A 5493-nucleotide genomic window follows, 5' to 3' on the forward strand; every position below is an offset into this window, starting at 1 on the left:
AAGAAAGAAAGAAAGAAAGAAAGAAAGAAAGAAAGAAAGAAAGAAAGAAAGAAAGAAAGAAAGAAAAAAAATAATAATTTGTGAGAAAATCTCTCACAAATTTCTAGATCTAACGTATTTCCAGGAAAAGTTCCAAAGGAGTCCTATCGGGGAGTTAACTTTATAAAAACATTTTAAGATGCATCAAGAGACTCCAAGCCACGCTGTCCTCGAATGGGGTCTTTGGCCCAGTCTTATCCAGCAGATGCGGTCCTGGTGGCATATCTGACCTGTCCTATTGGTGCCTGTAAAGGGCGCCACCACCTCCTGTGTAATGTCCACACACTCCACCGGCCCCAAAAGCCCCCAAACCCCTTTTCTCTGCCTACTCACTTCTCCACGACCTATTTGCGAAAAGCCACACTTATATAAGCTCCTGAGTCTAACCACTGCTTGTCACATCCACCTCTGTGAAGCTCCGTGTATGTGAACATTAAACGTACAAACAAAACCGTACACGTTTTCTCCTGTTAACCTGTTAACCTGTCCGTCGTCAGTTTAATTTGCAGGCCCCCGTCACGGAACCTAAGGAGATAGGAGAAATGGTTTTCTCTCTCTAACCAGAGCAAATAGGAAGGGGCTCTGCAGTGGGGAGGGGACTCCAGAGGGCTGTCCCATGAAATTCTAGGTTTTCCAGAAGCGAAGCCATGAGGCACGAGCCTCGAGCCCTCACCTGGGGGGTCGGCCTGGTGGAGGAGTCGGGCGGTGTGTGGATTGTGCATTCTTGCTGAGTCACAGTTCTCCTGCAAGCCCAGGCTAGCATTTTTTTCCTCGGATCCAGCGTCACGTTTGTAATCGGAGAAAGATTCTCTTGCGCTGTAATTTAAAAAAAAAAAAATAATAATAATAATAAAAAACAGTTAGCAAGAGTCAGGACCCGTTCCCCACCCCTGGTGACACTGAAATCACACTCGGCGGGCGGCGTTTGGAGAGCGTCCTGGCTGGGTTGCCATGCATGCTCTTGTTTGTTTGTCCCTTGTGGACGCCAAAGATAAAAGTCCACCATTTTTAAGGGAGCAGTTCACTGACATTTACAAGCACCTGAAAAAGGCCGCAAAGTCAGTAGGCATCGGAGGGAACAGCCAAACAAAACCAGGACAGCCCACGGCCCTGGGGTGCCTTTCAAATGCGGCTCGAAACGCCCTCGGACGCACCGTCGATGAAGGTGACCGCCACACACCTCCGATGACACCACGACTTTAGCTAGAATGATCATTTTGTTTTAGAAAAAGAAAATAACTGTTTCAGAGGACGTGGGGAAATTGGACCCGTCTGCACATGGCAGGCGGGGACGCAGAGTCGGCTGTTATCGTTATTAATTTTCTGTCGTTGGGGCCGATTATTTTTATTTGTTCTCTCCGTTCCGACGTGTAGATTAGTGCACATCTGGGCTTCTTCCTACCTCTTTGGACCTGAGAGACAGCGGACACGTAACCTTTTCTGTTCGTTTCGGGCGAACGAAATCGCGACTGGTTATCTGTACGTGTCACCCAACGGTCGCCCCGCCACGTGCAGGCGGCCTTCCTCGGCTCACACGGCTACGGAATTTCTCTTTCCCCTTGTGACGAGAACTTTTAAAATGCGCACTCGGCCACTTTCCAGGACGCGGTGATGGGAGGCAACGCGTGTGGCCTGCGGTCCGCGGGCCGGGCCGAGGACCACGTGCCCAGGACGTGGTTATTTTACACCTGCGAGTTTGCACCCCTGAACCCCGCTCCCCGTGCGCCACAGTCTGATTTAATCGGCGGCTTCCCGGTCGGGCCTTCGCGGTGGGGGAGGGGACACGGCGTCCCCTTCGACCCGGGGGACAGGCTTGTCACAGGCGATGGCACACACCGGTGAAAGCGAGGGGCTGAGTTCTCCCTGCGGGGAACACGGGGAGTGACCCTCCCAACCTCCCGCCCTGTCAGAGTTTCTCTCTCTGTCCTTTTACAGGTGGACACGCAGCTTGCAAGCGGCTGAAGGTCAACTGCGACAGGCTCGGCGCCCACGAGTGTCCGGCATGACGGGCAGCGCCTCTGTGGTGGGGTCATCCCGGGCGTGGATGCCCGTCCGTGTCCGTCTGCTGGGAGGACGAGCGTCCACCTGCAGCGGGCACCGGGCTGCGGCTTTGAACCCGCCGGAGCGAACGGGCGGTGTGCTCAGGGGCAGGACGAGGTGACATTCCGCCTCCCTCTCCCCCTGTCCCTGCATCTCTGTCTCTCTGTCTCTGTGTCCGTCTGTCTCTCTGTGTCTGTCCCTCTGTCTCTGTCTCTCTCTCCACCGCCCCTCCCTTCTTTGTGGAGAGGTTTTCCAGGCTGGCGGGAGATTCGTGTTCAATAACTTTCTCCCGACCGAGCAGAGGGTCTGACACACCGGCCGGGTTTGGGGTTTGGGGTTTGGGGTTTGGGGCGGGACTTGTAGGACATGTCCTAGCCTTGGCTCTGCAGGGGGGTGGAGGCAGCACCTCCAGAGAGACGCCCCCTGCCAGGGGGAGGTGGCCCAGCCGGGGACTCTGGTCCCCGTCAGTGTTAGGGGGGTCCCTGTTCCCCCGCCTCCCACGGCGCTCGCCGGCACCTACCCGAGGCAGCGTCTTCACAGCCCGCGGATGTCAGCAATGCCAGGAGGCTCAGGAAACCCAGTGCGGACGCCATCCCCGGCCCTGCAGCTGGACCTAAAGATTGGAGCGCAGACACCCGGTCAGAGGGAGGGTCCCAGCTGTGGCAGGGACCCCACCGCCGTGCCACTGTCCGCAGAGTCCCCTCAGAGCATCCTCTGGGCACCGGGTGAGACGAGGTCGCCTCCCACATTCTCGAAAGTCCCTCCGAGGCAGGGATAAATGTCACTGCCCCGCGTCTCTCATGGTGACGTGCAGGTAACTGGGCCAAAGAAACTCTTTCTGGGGCCCTGCCCTGTGCGTCTGTGCCCAGCTCGCCGTCACGGGCCGTCACCCGCCCACCTTTCTGCTGCTGAGACGTGTCTGTGGGGACCCGCTCAGAACCCCAGAGTGAACGTCAAGGGCGTTTTCAGCTGGTCCTCTTGTGAGTGGTAGCTGAAGAGTGGGACGGGGAGGCCCCCAATGGGGGAAAAGAAAAGGATGCGTGATGAGGACGCTGGTCCACGGCAGCCACTTTGTGCTACCACGTGAGTTTGTATGGCCCTGGGCTGAGCCCCCTAGGCTCAGGCTCAGCATTTCCTCTCATCGCAAAGTCCCAGCAGGTAGGGACACTTCTTGCGTCAGACCAGGGGAAGAACCGTGGCGTAGACAGGTCGGGTGCCGCTGTGTCCACAGATGAGGTGTGGACGGCATCTGAGGGTGACCCAGAGAAGCCGGGGAGCTGGCCACGGTGCAGGAGCAGAGGGCGGGGGAGCCTGGCAAGGTGAGGCTGCCACCTGCAGGAAGCGGCTGAGAGGCCAGGGGGGGCCTGAAGCCCTCACCTGGAGGGAGGCCGTGAGCGACACCTCAGGTTACAGAGTTCTGGTGGAGGCCGTGGCAGAAAACAGGCTGCAGTTTCGGGGGCCGGGGCTGCGGCAGGGGGTGCAGGGCGAGCTTTGCATGTCAACACCGAGGGCCGCCGGGGGAGTAGCCACATCTTTCTGCGTCGGCCGGTGAAAAGGCCAGCGCTTTGCTAATTAGAACAGGGATTTTCCTAAGACCTTCACGACCCTGCAGGTCACCAAGGGCTGAACACAGAGAGATGGAGATGCCTTTGCTGGCCGAGCGGAGGTCACGGGGACCTGCCCAAGAGAAAAACATCGCTGCAGGAGATGCCGACCGCAGCCAAGAAGCCACCAGCGACCAGTGCGCAGGGACCTGCAGGGCACGGCATGTGTCCTCCTGTGAAGATACAGCCGCCGGCCTCACGCGCTGAGACACCCACGTTCTGGGCGGGTGAGCTCCTCTCTGCTCCGCGCCTGCCTAGCCAGCGAGGCGTCGTCCCAGGCGGGACACACTGAGGGGGGCGGCTGGGGAGCGGGACACGCGGAGGGTGCGGCTGCGGGAGGACGGGCTTTTCCCCTCCAGCCTCTTAGGTTCTGTGCCCGAGACCTGCAAATTAAAGCGATGGAGACGAATGGACAGGGAGACTAGCTTGAGCTGCGTGCACAGCCACGCGCCTTCACGGGTCCAGGAGGTGACGGGCCGCTGGGGGCTCGCACGGCGTCTTGGGCTGGACAAGGAAAGAGGTTTGGGGCTCCTGGGGGGGGAGCATGACAGGATGGGGACGACAGGAAGCATGTGGCTGCCGGGACTCGTCTGGTTGCGTAGATAAGCGTCTCCGGCTGATAAGAGGCGCCTGCGGGGCAGCTTCGCCAGCAGAACGTGTCCCTTCTGAGCGTCCATCTTCCTACAGCCGGGCAGGGCTCGTCCTGTATTTTTAGGCGTCTGGGGAGAGGTGGAAAGATTTTCCTGCCTCCGCTGCTTCTCGCTGGCCTTTAGCGCAAAATCATCCATGTGCCAAGGGCCACGTTTCGGAGGCACGTGTCCTGGTCCCCTTTAAGGCTGTGGCCACGGAGAGACCAGGGCATAGTTGGAAGGGAAAGAATTGAGATCTTAGGAGTCTAGGGGATGACAGGGAGCCACGAGCCCCCCGCCTTTCACACGGGGCTCCCCGCAGACATGAGCGTGTTGGGGGCCCCTCCTTGCCCCCACCGCGACCCCCCTGGACGGTGTTGTCAGGAGCCACTGTCATTGCCAGGCCCCCGGTGGGGGCCGCTCTGCCCGTGTCTGAGCTTCGATGTTACCTGACACATCAGAAGAAGCTAACTGTGCACATGACGTCATCGGGTCACAGAACAAAGCCAACACCTGTGCACCCATGCACTTTGGCGCTGGACGTCACGGTCGGACGCAATGCTGTCGCAGAGGGGCATGGGGACGCCCGTGTGGCAGACACGCGGACCGGCACGGGCTCAGCAGCGTGAGCGGGCGCCCGACGGTGCCTTCCACGGACGCGCTCGGCGGCCCCGTTCCTCCCGGAATTTGGTTGTTTCTCACAAGAAAAAACTACTTCTTGCCCTTGAATCTGAGGTCATTTCCAAGAGCTTGGAAACGGGCGTGGGGGGCGGTGGGACCCCGAGTTCTCTCTGACGATTATGGGGTCGCCCCCAATCTGTGCCCCGTACACGCTCACTCACCTTGCTCCGTCCCGTGTCCGTCTGAGGCGAACCCTAAGCTCACGCATCACCGTCAGCCGTCGGTGGCTTCGGAAAGTCACCGCGGCCCCCTCACCGCACCCAAAGCGCCGAAACCCCATGGAAGGCGTTGCACTGGTTAACTCTCTATTCTGGCATGCGTCTCCTTTCTGTCTCACGGTCCCCAAAGACGCATCCCCACAATCCGATGGCCAGCCCCCCGCCCCCCGCCGCAGTGGCGGACGGCAGCCTGACACCTTTCGGCTGAGGGGCTTAAAAGGGCCCCAGGAGGAGAAAGCTCGAGGGCAGACGAAGAGTCTGCGGACACCGCGCGCGCATCGG

This window comes from Pteropus alecto, unplaced genomic scaffold (assembly GCF_000325575.1).
Source record: "Pteropus alecto unplaced genomic scaffold, ASM32557v1 scaffold96, whole genome shotgun sequence".
Taxonomy (NCBI): Eukaryota; Metazoa; Chordata; class Mammalia; order Chiroptera; family Pteropodidae; genus Pteropus; species Pteropus alecto.